The sequence below is a fragment of the Furipterus horrens genome, unplaced genomic scaffold (genome assembly GCF_987537825.1).
Source record: "Furipterus horrens unplaced genomic scaffold, mFurHor1.1.pri manual_scaffold_6, whole genome shotgun sequence".
NCBI lineage: Eukaryota > Metazoa > Chordata > Mammalia > Chiroptera > Furipteridae > Furipterus > Furipterus horrens.
The window spans coordinates 108047756-108061264 of NW_028327176.1; the positions used below are offsets into that span (position 1 = coordinate 108047756).

The following is a 13509-nucleotide window of genomic DNA, read 5'->3' on the forward strand; positions in this document are numbered from 1 at the left end:
TTTTATTTTTATTTTTTGCAAATATCTCAAATGCTTGAAATGAAATAGTTTGAAGGGGGAAGAGTCTCAGATTATATGTACTAAGATATGCCAACACTGTTTTCCAAAGTTTCACATTCTAATGAGTTTTCCAAAATTATAAGAAATGAACCACAGAGGGAAGAGCCAACAAAACTTGGCTAATATAATCAGCACTTAGGAAAACATTCAACTATATCATTTTTATAAATTCTTGCATTCATTAGCACAGTGAAATATCAACCAAAGCCAAATATTTCATCTGTTCCAATTTTATTCACAAACACTAGCTGACAGCTGAGAACAGAAGGAGCAAAAGGACAATGTTTTTGTATAAATTAACCAAATTGGGAGAGGGGTATCCTGCTGACCTAATGGTTCTACAGAAAAGCTTATAAAAATCTCAAAGAGAAACAAAGATATATGTTGAATCCACTTAGTTTGAATGCTACAGCTTACAAAGCCCGAACAATTAGAGGAAAGGGATATGTCAGGTCTTAAATCAAAAGGGAAATAATGTAATAACTATATGCAAACTCAGCACATAACAATACTCTGGAGGATTCATCCAAGTCGGTGGTTCTCAATATGGCCCCTACACCAGTCAGATCAGCTCCACTTCATGTGGGAAATTCTTCAAAGTACAAAATTTCAGGCCTTTCTGCAGTCCTACTGAATAAGCAGCACTGAATGATGGAGCCCAGAAATCTGTTTTAACAGATCCGACAGATTTCAATTTGGGAACCATGGGACTGCTGCAGGCATTACGCCACCTAACTTCCTCTACCCCCAGGTACTGTCATATGTGACTTGTTAAGCAAATCTGTAGTTTAGTTTTTTTCATATAAAATCAAGGGAAGAAGGCAGTTAAAGAATAGAAAAAACTAATTTGGAATTACATGACTAAATTGGTCAGTAAAAAATCTCTCATTTTACTTCTGTGATGATTGACCAAATGTTATTATTTTATTCTAATTATCAGGAGGGTTCTTTTTTTTATTTTTATTTTACTTTTTTTTAGTAACCATCAGCAACTTTCATTAATAATGAAATCCCACAATTATTTGAGGATTTAGTTTACCCATATTCTTTCTACTTGTTAAGACATATAACCAGTATGATATATCATCTATTCATTATAATCTACTACAGCAATTCTCAAACTTTAGCCTCATTAGAACTCCCTGGAAGTTTGTTAGTGTACACGTCTCAGATTTTCTGATTCTATAGGTCTGGGGTGGATCCCAATAATCTGCATTTCCAACATGTTTCCAGGAGATGTTATTACTGCTAGTCTTGGGACCACACTTGAGAACCACTGCTCTTGCTCAGATCTAAATAGAGACTTACACACTCTTTCTTCTCTTACTAGTCCCTCTACCTGTTAACTACAATGGCATTGCATAGCTTTGCACTTGGCACTGAATTTTACAATGGTCAGGTTGTTCAGCAGGTGTCCTGTTTATGTAGGTGTTTCTTGACTCGCATATTCTTTAAAGACAGAAAACACATCTTACATGAGTATTTTTTTAATCACCTACGATATTTAGAATATTCTGAACAAAAAGTAAGACTATATGTAAGGCTATATCGCCCCTTATTTACAAATGTAGAAGCTTATCAAGGAAGGGGGAGTAGACTATTTATTCTTAAATGCTCAATTTCAAACAAATAAATAAAATGGAAGAAAAATTGTGTACAGTGCTACAGCATTTGTTGTTGGAAGATGTATGTAGGTTAGTTATCATAAGATGAGAGACAACAATCTTTACTTCAGAGTGTTTTCAGTGTTCTCTTCATTATTTTTAATTCTCACCCAAGGACACATTTTTTATTGATTTTAGAGATAGAGAGACAGAGAGAAACATCATGGTGAGAGAGAAACATTGATCAGACATCTCTTGTGTGCTCCTAGACTAGGGATCCAACCCACAACCTTTTGGGGTAGGGGACAAGCCGCCCAGCCAGGGCTCATCATTCTTTTAATAATGTTTCCTTGAGACTTGAAAAAATGATTTCTGCTTGGCATTTTCCATAACACAATCAAATACAGTACACAAGTAACCTGTGAAGTTCATGTTGTAACTAGAACTAAACCTGATCACTTGACTGTTTTCCTGACCTTGAGAACCGATTTGTCTGGCTAGTGGAAAATGGCATATAGCATGCCTCTACCTCTAATATACTGATATTGTTTGCTATCTTATGAACTTCTTTAATGATGAAAAATAATTGAGAAAATGTTATGCTAAACATTTTTCCTCAACCCAATTTCTACAGCTAATGTCAAAGATAATTTATTCCACAACAAACCAGTTATTTTTAAGAAGGAAACTTAACCAAATACAAATATATGAAATTTGCATTGCATGTGCATCTCCTTTCATGTTGTGGTCTTTGGTACTTAACCCCCACATGCAAAAAAAGATGGGGAGTAATTTAGTTTGTGACCACAGCAACCCTCAAAATCAGGTGAAAGATGTCTGACCATTACAATATAATTCAATTTTGAGGACGATCCTTACTTCATTATTAAACAATTTATTTTGACTTTGATAACACTGCATGATTTATTTTTTACATGCAGACAAATCTCTAGCATTTCAGAGGTGATACTGAAGATATAGGACTGAGAAACTTCTGGCCGAACAAATAAAAAGACATGGAGTTTGGAAGGCCTCATGCACTGACAGGATCACACAAACTAGGCCTGGAATTCTAGCTCGGACATGTAAAGGACTGCACTTTTGAGTCAATTCTTTAAGCTCTCTTAATCTGATCTTAATGCCTAAATGACATTAATACTCCCAATTTTATCTTTTTAAAAAAATAAAAACTAAAACCCTTTGTGAAAGTGCCTTGCATAGCTCTAAGCACTAAAGCGAAAATACACAAAAGTCAGCTACTCCACTGCCAGCAAGAAAATTGGGGTTTTAACAATCTTTTAACTTTTATGATTTGTTTTAGCATTTAAACGTTTTATATTTGTACTTCTGTGGTCTGGCAATATAATTTAGGCAAAACGATTTTTATAAGGACTAAGTCAATATTTTAATCTAGTTAAATGCATAAAAACAGTAAAGTCAATAACTAAGTCATCATTTCCTATATTTAGAAAAGATTAGTTGGGTATAATGGTTTTTCAACAATTTGGTGAAAGAAATTTTCATTGGTTATTAAATCATGGCTACATAATCTTGGACAAATTACCTCATCTCTGTGTTCCTTAGTTTCCTCTTCTGTAAAAGGGTAAAATTTATTATATTAATGAGAAAATACATCAAAAGTGCTGGGAAAGAGCCAGGCACAGACTATGTCCTTTATTATAATCTGTCATCTCCCGTGCTCATCTCTTTTCATATCCAGTTTAATTACCACGTTTCAGTATTTCTATTGCTCTCTAACTAAATTTGTACCCTTTACTTCACTGTGTATCTGCTTCACTTGCTTGTGCAAACCCCAATATTGGGTAAATCAAACTGAAATACCCACATCTGGGCTTCTAAGTACAGACATGGGAGGGAAAAATAATAGTACAATAGTCACACAGGTTATAACTTTCAGCTTCATCGAGACTTCAATACAGCTTCTATATTTCTTTGATCTCCTCTCTGCCATATTTTCCACACAGATATACAAGTATAAAAAGTTACCCCACCAACAAAAGTTGCCTTTTTGTCCCCTCTCTCAACAGGTGACAACTCCCACTTCTTTTGAGAAAATAAGTCAAACATCATGCCACCAAACCAATATACTTATCTGCATTTACATTTTTAAAAAATGTGAAGCAGATGTTCTTTATATAACCTAAGATAATCCTTCCAGTTCTGTTCAGTATCCCATTCATTGCCCATTCCAAATGAGATGAAGCTCCTTATCTAGATCTAACTACTTGCTGGACACCTACTCCTGGATGTGCCACAAGAATCTTAAATGAGCCCTGGCTGGTGTGGCTCAGTGGATTGAGTGCCAGCCTGTGAACCACAGGAGAGCTGAAGTGATATGTACTATTTCCAGATCCCATCTATACAGGTTTCTGCATGTTTCTACATGCTCTCTCTTTCCCTCACCTACCAGTGGATGTTCATGACTAGGGTGACCTAAAAGCAAAGTGTGAACCCTCGCTCCTGTGGCTCAGTGGATTGAGTGCTGGCCTGTGAACCAAAGGGTTGCCAGTTTGATTCCCATTCAGGGAACATGCCTGGGTTGCAGGCCATGTCCCCAGTTTGGAGGAAGGTGTGAGAGGGAACTACACATTGATGTTTCTCTCCCTCTCTTTCTTCTTCCCTCCCCCTCTCTAAAAATAAATAAAATCTTAAAAAAAAAAAAACTTAAATGATCACATTATACATCTCCACCTCCTCAAGAGAAGATATGCTATTCTAAACTCTTCCCAGTAAATAATTTCAATGTTTGAGAAAACTTTTAATTTCACTATACATAAAAAGGAGACTCTAAGAAGCCTAGTAAGTCATTCAACTTTTACACCCTGCCTATTATTGTAAATCTAAATACATATGACATTTCAAACTGCAAAGGAATTGGCAGACAATACCTGAACAAAACTACTAAAATAAAAAATAAAAAATGAGAATCAAAACATTTCAGTAAATTTTCCTCACACAAAAATAAAAACAAAGCAGAAAAATATTGCAACAAAATGCTGTAACCTGTATTAACATTATACAAGCATTTTCAGATGTAAATACACACACACACACACACACACACACATATATATATATGAAATAAATTAATTCAGGAAATAAATTGAAAAAACAAAATCACTTTGGATATTATGATTAAATTACTAGAACCCAAGAATGAATATATTTAATCTTAAATTTAAAAAGGCATCGAGATAGAAATTAAACACAGCCAATAAAAATGAAATTTTTAAAATGATAGAAAGGATCGGAAAGTGGCAGAGATAGAAGACAATCAAAAAAGTCTCAACATATCTATAAACAAAAGCAATATAAAAGAGTTCCACTTGAAACTAAATGCAAGAGAATATTTCAGTATTAAAAGAAGCCCTGAACCTACTTATTGAAAGGATTTTGGGATAACTGAAAATTTTAATTCTGATACGTAAATTATGGTATTAGATTTTAAACCAAGTTTTGTTTTGTTTTGTTTTGTTTTTTAAACTCTCTGGGCTTTCATACAGAAAGACAAAGCCACTTACATGGGAAAGACAATTGGGTTGACATCAATAACATACATGACAGCTGTGGAGCAATATTTCAAAGAAATTCAAGGAAAAACAGTGAGATAAGGGTTCTATAATAGTTAGCCATGTTGTCATTCAAATAACATGAATATAGAATATGTTAAAATATAAGAATTCAGAGAATACTGTATTTACAAGCCCTTTCTAAGGAATATACTGAAGGAGAATTTTCTTCAGACTCCAATTATGACTATGGATTATTGGTCAAGGGGTGGTGATGAACACTAAATATATTTAATTGGGGATCTGAAAGAAATGTGAGGAAAAGAATAGAAAAATAGTTTATAAATATTATATGATCAAAAAAAGTAGAAGTTACATGATTTAACAAGTAAGAAGACTGGAAAGGAGAAAGTAGAATAAGTTCATTAATTGCAACATAGATAACAGGGTATCATGTAAAGTCAACCAAACAAAGATTAAATACCTAAGTAAGGTAAAGGGGGACTAAGGGAATTCTGAAGTGTTTTTATAGAATACTAAAGGTATTAGTATAAAGACTATTAGTAGTTAGCACTGCTACATGGTATATTTGAAAGGTGTTCAGGCAGTAAGTCCTAAGAGTTCTCATCACAAAAAAATTTCTTTGTCTTTTGCTTTTATAAAAAAATAAATAAATGAAGGAACACTTCATGAATTTTTGTGTCATCCTTGCACAGGGACCATGCTAATCTTCTCTGTTATCATTCCAGTTTGGATGTTCACTAAGATTCTTGTGGTAATCATTTCACAATATATGTAAGTCAAATCGTTACGCTATATACATTAGACTTACACAGTGTTGTGAAAAATAACCTCAACAAAACTAGAGGAAAATAGACAATAATATATATATCAATTTTCCTAAATTCCAAAGAAAACAAAAGTATAAAAGATAAAACAGACTGCATGGAGGAAAAAGCATAGTAAATATAACACAATTAATACAGTAAGTATAACAAACCTGTAACATAAGTATTATGACAAAGACCAAATCTATCAGCCTGTGAATATAAAGATTCAATTAATCTCCTAAAAGAAAAATATTTAAGATTGCTTTAAAAAGCAAAGGCCAACTCTATGCTTGATATGAGAAGCAATGGAAACAAAGTGATTCCAAAAGCTAAAGCTAACACAATAGAAGGAAAGGCAAAGGTTTAGCAAGCAAATATAAACAATCAGAAAGGAAGAATATGACTCTGGTATAAGACAATGTAGAATTCAACTTAAAAATTAATAAAGGACACAAAAATGACATTTTATAATGCTAAAGCCACAATAAAAAATGAAGATGTAACCGTTATGGATATCAATGCAACAAATAACATGAAAACCACCTTCATGCACCAGAAGATGGAAGGAGAAACAGATGGAAATTCACTAACAGGACACGAACATACCACTCTGTCCAGATAGGGCAAAGAAACCAAAGGTCAGTACCCATGTGGAAGATCTAAACAAGGTATTCTATAGAGTAAATCTTATGAATGTATATTGACTTTCACATTCTCAAAAGAGAGATTTACCTTCTCATATGCACAGGGAACATTCCTGAAAATTGAACATATAATAAGTCAAAGAAAAAAATTTTTCAATGAACCTCATAAAGAAGAAATTATATGAATAACATTCTTTGAAATAGTGCAAACAAACCAGAAATTGACAACAGCATCAAAATTAAAGGACTTGAAACTTAAAAAAAGAAATTCAAACTTTAAAACAACTCCTTTAAAATGGAAATAAAACCAAAATTACAGGATTTCTAAAAACAATGTTAATGAAAACATTGTACATTAAAATCAAAGGAATCCAATTGAAGTCATAAGCAGAAACTATTTATAATTTACCTAGAGTGAAAAAACAGTAAGAGAAAAAAATTCATTAAATTTGTAATTGTAAAGACTATGAAAAAATATATAGGAAAGAAAAGAAGAAAGGAACTAGTATAAATAATAGTTTTTAAAAACCAGAAAAATCAGTGAAGTCAATAATTAAATAACAATGTTGGATCTTTGAATAAAAACCAACATATTAGATGATCCAAAAGTTCATACAAAAAAAAAAAAAGAAGAAAGAAAAAGTAAATACATAAATATTCAAAGTAAGTAAATGACAAAGGGGAAATAGTAACTAAAATAAATAGAACTTTTAAGAATTATAAAAGGAATTTGCACAATATTATATAAATCACTTGAAAAATACAGATGAAATTGCTAATTTTCTAAGAAAATTAAGTTTACTATTATTCACCCTAGAATACTTAAGCAGAACAATTTTCATGTAGGAAAAGTTATAACAGAACTACTCAACAAAAAGAGCACCAGACCCAGATGGCAGAGGGGACGATGAGAAAAAAATCCCCTTGTGCTTGATTTCAATTATAACTACCAATTAAAAAATCATTTACAAAATAAAATATTAAGAGTGAAATATATATCATTATTATAAGTCCTAAGTTAAAGGACAAGAATAATGCAATATTACAAACAAAATATTCCAACAAATTTGAAAGTTTAAGGCAATGGATAAATTCCTTAAAAGGCACAACTGACCAAACTAACTCCAGAAGAAAAAATCTAAACACACTGATGTTTAGTAAAGAAAACTAATTAGTAAATAAAATCTTCCTTACACCTACAAAGCGCAGGTTCACATAGCTTCCCTGGTGAGGTCTACCAAACTAATAAGGAAGAGATGATACTAATTCTACATAAATGCTTTCAGAAAATAGAAGCTAGTATAATTACCTGAATACCAAAGCTAAACAAAAATGTCACAAGAAAACTACTGACCAATAACACTCATGGCAATAAACAGTAATTTAAGATGACCAATGGGTCTATCTCAATAATGCAAGGTTAGTGTAACATACAAAAATCAATTAATGTTATAAATCATTTTAAGGAAATAAGGGAGGAAAGCCATATAACTCAAGCACAGAAAAAGTTTTTGACAAAATTCAACACCTTATCATAATTAAAGAGGAAAACTTCTACAGAGACTAGGACTGAAAAATAATTTACTCAGCCAGAGGAAGTATTTCTACATAAAACCAATAACCAACACTTCCTGGTGAAAAAGAGAAGACTTTCTATGTAAAGTCAGAAAGAAGGCAAGAATTTATGTTCTCACCATTTAAATTCAATATTGCATTGGAGGGCCTTGTGAGTGCATTAAAATAAATAAAGTCACATAAATTAGTATAGAAGTAGAAAAGTTTCTTTATTTGCAGACAATGTTATCTATGCCGGAAATCCTATGAAATTTATAAAGTTGCAGAAACTAATGAGTTCAGCAATATTGCATAGTATATGACATATGATCTGTATACAGACTAATTGTATATTTTCATACACTAGCAAAAAACAAACCAAAAGTAAATCTTTTTAAATCTATTCAAACAGTATGCAAAAATAAAATACAATTCTTGCATGTGAATTTAACAAAAGGCATGCAAGAGCTGTACACTTCAAGCTACAAAACGTTGCTGAGATAAATTAAGGAAACCTACATAAGTGGAACAGTATACCATGTTCTCAAACTGGAAGACAATATCATTTCTACCTCAACTCCCCCAAATAAATGAAAAATATTAAGGTACCTTCTGCTCTAAGAGTGGGAGCTCAATTCCACCCCTTTCCCCATCTTAACTAGAGGCTGTACTTAGTGACTTGATTCCAAAGAGAATGTGGAAAGAAAAAAGCAGTAACTTTATGATGGAGAAACCTGACAGATGCTACCATAACCAAGTGATCAAAGTTAATAAAACCAAGAATTACTCATGTGGATAGCATAACTCTCTGATACACTGAGAGGGGCAATTCACCTCTGTGTTATCCCCTTGCCCCAAGACCATAATCCCCATCTAATTATGAGGGGAAAAAATAGACAAACTCAAATTAAGTGGCAGTCTGAAAAATACCTGCGCAGTGCTCTTCAAACTGTCAAAGTCATGAAAAATAAGAAAATAACAATTAATTATCACAGATCAGAAGAGACTAAGGAGGTGAGGCAAATAAATGCAATGTGGCATATCCTGGATTGAATGCTGGAAAAGACAAAGGATGGTAGTGAAAAAGCTAATGAAACCCACATAAAATACTGAGCTTAGTTTACAGCAATTTGCCAATAATGATTTATTAGTTTTGATAAATGGACCATGGTATCATAAGATGTTAACATGAGGAAACACTGAGTAAGGCATGTAAGGGAACTCTCTGTACTGTATCTGCAACTTTTCTATAAATCTAACATTATTCCAAACTAAAAATTTGATTTAACAATCAGTAGGCTTTCTCCAGTAAAAATTTCAGGCTGATACTAAAGTTTGTATAAGATTTATACGGATCTAGAATATTCACTACAACTTAAAAACAGAAAAACAAATTTAGAGTACTTACACTACTTGATTTCAAGACTTATTTTAAAATTATGGTAAGCAAGACAGTATGTTGTTGAGGAAGAATAAAGATATAGATTATTAAAAGAGAACCACGAGTCCAAATACAGCTCCATACAGATACTGATCAATTTTTATTTGGCAAAAATGGTCATATAATTCAATGGGAAATGACAGAGTTTTCAATAAATGGTGCTGGAATAAATGAGTCTCCATATTTAAAAAATTAACTTTGACTTTTGTCTCATACCACACACACATAAAAATTAATTCAAAATGAATCATAGACCTAAATTTTTAACCTAAGATAATATTAATTTAGAAAATATGGCATTCTACATATATGTTTCAGGGAAATTTTTTTTAAAGAAAAGATAGGAGAAAATCTTGTGCCCTTAAGTTAGGTAAAGATTCTTAATTATTAAATAGTACACAAAAAGCATTAATAAAAAACCTAAGAAATTGAGCTTCATCCATATTAAAAGCATATTCCTACCAAAATGTACTGTTAAGAAAATGTAAAGGCATTCCAAAGATTGGGAGAAAATATTGCAAACATATATCTGATAAAGAAGTTATATCCAAATATATTAAGAAGTCATGAATAAGAGGACAGACAACTCCAAAAATGTTTAGATGGTCAAATGTTTGAACACACACTTCACAAAAGAAGATTTACTAATAGCTAGTAAGGCCATAAAAAGATGTCAACACCATCAGTCATCAGGGAAATGCAAACTAAAACCACAATGAGATACCATTACCTATCAACTAAACTGGCTAAAATATAAAAAGGGTGATAATACTAAGCATTGGAAGGATTTGGTAAAACTGGAATTTCTACGCATTGTTGATGGAAATAAAAAATGCAATCACTTTGGAAAATAGGTGGTTTCTTAAGAAGTTAAATATATGCTCATCATACAACCCAGCAATTCTAGGTATCTACTCAAGAGAAATTAAAACATATCTAACTCAGATGTCCATAAGAATATTCATATCAACATTATTCATAAATGTCATGTATAGAACACAAGTCAAGTGTTCATCAACTGATGAATGAAAATAATAATTGATATATATCCATATGACTAAATACTCCATGATTATATTTGATTTGATTGAAACGGTATAGTGACTGAAAGCAGAGGAGTAGTTGCCTAGTGACAAGGGGTAGGATTAGTAATTAACTGCCAAGGAGAATGAGAGAACTCTTTGGGGTTATGAAAGTTCCAAAATGTGAATTAGGTGGTAGTTACATAAAATGAGTAAATTTTATTTATACACAAATTTTACTTCAATAAAGCAATAAAAATGATACTGTTTACAATAGCGTTAACAATATTACATACTTGGGAAAACTACCAAAATTTGTGCTATACTTTTATAGAGGAAATTATTATACTTTTTGGAGACATTTAAATAAAACCTAAATAAATCAGATATACCATGGAAAAAATAAACACAACATATACATACATCTATACACATAGTTATTTCCTCTTTCTTAACCACATGAATAGACAGATATTATGTGTCTTCTAATGGAATGTAATAGAAAGCATTAAAAACATCACCTATATTATATTCTTGCCAAAATGTTTATCCCAAATACAATAATAAAGAAACAATCAAGAAATTTATTTACTATTGATACAATAATATTAGCTAATAATACAAATTATGTGACCTTCTACTAGAAAATGTCATGATTATGTCAGGAAAAACCAAAAGGTGGGGAAAAGGGTCACCTTTATATTAAAAGATTAAAGAGTCATGCCATCTGTGATAGTTAATTTTATATGTTTAAAAGCAAGGTTATGTGTTAATTTTATGTGACTGTGCAACAGTAGCCAGATATTTGGTTCAACACCAATCTAGTTAAGTGTTCTGAATGAGTTTTTAAAGGACATGATTAATGTTAAACTTTGAGTTAAACGGATTACCCTTCGCAGTGTGAGTGGGGCTTAAGAAAAAAGGGCTGAGAAAAAATGACTGAGACATCCCTGAGGAAGAAAGAATTCTGTCTTCAGATTGCCTTTGGACTGATCTGTAACATAACCCTTCTTTGCATCTCTTGCCTGCCAGCCTGCCAGCTTGGCAGCCCGCCCTGCATATTTTAGGTTTACCAGCCTCCATAACTGTGTGAGCCAATTCCTTAACATGAAACAATCAATTTCAATGCTTCTGTCTCTCTGTCTCTCTCTTTATCTATCTATCTACACACACAAAATACGTGTGCAGATCACAGAACCTATTCACTTGTTTCTCTTGAAAACCCTGACCAAAAAAAAAAAAAAAAAAAACTAAGTAAAATATAAAAATCTTGAATGTATGCAAGTATAAAGAAAATAGCTATTTAGGACATTTTGGGGACAAAGGAAAAATTTGAATATGGTCTCAATATTAGAAAATATTGCTGTATTGATATTAAATCTTTTGGTGTCATAAAGGAATTTGAAGAATTCTTAGAAGATAAGAGTTAAGTATTTAGGGAGAAATGAAGTGTGTCTATAATTTACTTCTCAGTGGTTAAAATATATTACAGAAACAAATATTCATGTATTTATGCAATTCAACTATCTATAGGAAAATTTTCAAAATAAAAATTGGGGATGGGTTGGAGATAATAAGTTTTATAAAGGTCAGAAAAAAATTAGGAATGATTCAATATTCAAAGATTCTCAGAAAAGAAATATAAACTTTAGAATAGTCAGACAAAGTAATGTTACTTAGTGAGAGCAAGAACTGAGTTATCAAGCCATGAAAAGACATGGAGAACTGTTAAATGCCTGTTACTAAGTGAAAGAAGCCAATTTGAAAAGCCTACAATCTGTATGATTCCAATTATTGACATTCTGGAAAGGCACAACTACAGAAACAGAAAAAAGATCAGTCAGTGGTTGCCAGAAGTTGAAGAGAGGGAAGGATAAACAGGCAGCGCACAGAAAATTTTTATGGTGGTGAAACTATTATGTATGATACTTTAAAATATCAAAAGTGAACTCTAATGTAAACTGTGGAGGTTGAGTAATAACTGTGTGCCATAGTAGGTCCATCAATTGTACCAAATGTACCATTCTGGTGTGAGAAGTTGATAGTGGGGGAAGCAGGGTGTATTTGGAAACTGCTCTAAAAAAAATAAAGGTTTAAAAAAATAAATTAGTTTTTTTTAATCACAAATTATTCCAATAAGAAACTACAAACAAATGACAAAGAATAAACTTAGTTGTTTTAAGAGATCCATACTAGTTAGAAAATGGGAGCCATAACCAAGGTTAAATATGAAGGGTGGTATGAACCCATCAGGAAAGCATGTACCAGGAGTAAATTGACTCAAAATGTCAAACACAGTTATATGTTCCAGCAATTACATTACTAGGAATACACCCAACATAAATGAAAACATACATCCTCACAAAAACTTGTACACAGATATTCATAACAGCACTATGTATAATAGCCAAATAATATAAATAGGCCAAATATCCTTTGACACAGTCATACAATAAAACATTATCAGCAATAAAAAGGAATACTGATACAGGCCAACACATAGGTGAACCTGGAAAACATTATAGTAAATGAAAGAGATTAGGCATGAAAGACCACATATAATATAATTCCTTTTATAGGAAATGTTCACAAAAGACAAATCCAGAGAGACAGAAAGTAAATTAGAGTTTGCATAGGGCTGGAAATGGAGAAATAATGGCTTGGGTAGAAATTGGGATTGACTTTTAATGAGTAAAATGTTTCTTTTAAAATTAGATTCTAGTGATGACTGCATAATTCAGTAAATGTACTAAAAACCATTCAATTGTACTGAAACCTTAACTCATTAAGAGGCCGAGCTAAGAACTTAATGCTTCTAACCAAC

General features: G+C 32.1%; 1 protein-coding gene and 1 non-coding gene across 2 annotated transcripts in view; both read right to left on the minus strand.

The window, feature by feature from the left end:
* The window catches only part of COL21A1 (collagen type XXI alpha 1 chain), a 181763-nt gene that overhangs the window by 45418 nt on the left and 122836 nt on the right, over positions 1-13509 (minus strand). The window lies entirely within an intron of this gene.
* On the minus strand, positions 5866-5969 carry LOC150007202 (U6 spliceosomal RNA). The gene has a single exon (XR_016512064.1). It is a non-coding gene; the product is annotated as a U6 spliceosomal RNA (small nuclear RNA).